Source organism: Sinocyclocheilus grahami, unplaced genomic scaffold (genome assembly GCF_001515645.1).
Source record: "Sinocyclocheilus grahami isolate Dianchi unplaced genomic scaffold, SAMN03320097.WGS_v1.1 scaffold1082.1, whole genome shotgun sequence".
Lineage (NCBI taxonomy): Eukaryota > Metazoa > Chordata > Actinopteri > Cypriniformes > Cyprinidae > Sinocyclocheilus > Sinocyclocheilus grahami.
The window spans coordinates 394,795-396,026 of NW_015506261.1; the positions used below are offsets into that span (position 1 = coordinate 394,795).

The 1,232-nt window shown below is 46.2% G+C and overlaps 1 protein-coding gene across 1 annotated transcript in view; it reads right to left on the bottom strand.

The window, feature by feature from the left end:
• LOC107566544 (2-acylglycerol O-acyltransferase 2-A-like) overlaps positions 1 to 1,232 on the bottom strand; it is an 8,133-nt gene that overhangs the window by 3,140 nt on the left and 3,761 nt on the right. The gene's annotated exons all lie outside the window — the stretch shown is intronic.

The window sequence follows — 1,232 nt, forward strand, 5'->3', positions numbered from 1 at the left end:
AGAGGTCAGACACAGAGTACTGTCAGAGAAGAGTTCACACACACCTTCCCTACTCAACAACACAAGTCACACTGTTCATAAACTGAAGGTGCGAGTCACGCTCTTCATGAACTCAGTAATCGAAAGCAGACCAGACACTCGTTCTGTTCAGCGCACCAATCTCCAAGCAGGAGCAAAAAGTGAACAGACTGCAATACTGCTGAGCCGACGAGCCAAACTTTGTGTCTACTTCAGTATTTTACACAATCGGAGTGAAATCACGCTTGACATCAGACTGTTACGCCACTGACCCTCGGCTGAAGAAACGCCATCAAACGCAGGAAAAGTGACTCACAACACAGCACTGAACTATGAGACCCGTGCTGTTTATATTAAAGAGTTTAAATTACAGATGCATAAGTAAAACATTCTTAAGACCATTATTTACACCAGAATTTCATGACAATTAAACACATTTAACCTCACAAAGAACATAATTCAGACATTCAAGGGTTTCACACTTTCACAACATCACGTTACACAAACAGAATAAACCGAAAGATCAAACACTAACACACACACTCATTCACTCACTCACACCCCTAACTCTCTCACACACACACGCACACTCACTCACACCCCTAACTCACACACACACACACTCACTCAGACACACACACTCATTCACTCACACCCCTAACTCTCTCACACACACACACACACACTCACACTCACACCCCTAACTCACACACACACACACTCATTCACTCACTCACACCCCTAACTCTCTCACACACACACGCACACTCACTCACACCCCTAACTCACACACACACACACTCACTCAGACACACACACTCATTCACTCACACCCCTAACTCTCTCACACACACACACACACACACTCAGACACACTCACACTCACACCCTTAACTCTCACACACACACGCACACTCACTCACACCCCTAACTCACATACACACTCACTCAGACACACACACACTCATTCACTCACTCACTCACACCCCTAACTCTCACACACACACACTCACACACTCAGACACACACTCATTCACTCACTCACTCACTCACACACAGACTCACTCAGACACACACTCACTCACACCCCTAACTCAGACACAAACGCACACTCACTCACTCACACACACACATTCTCACACACTCACTCAGACACACACTCATTCCCTCACTCACTCACTCACACGCACACTCACACTCACTCACTCACTCAC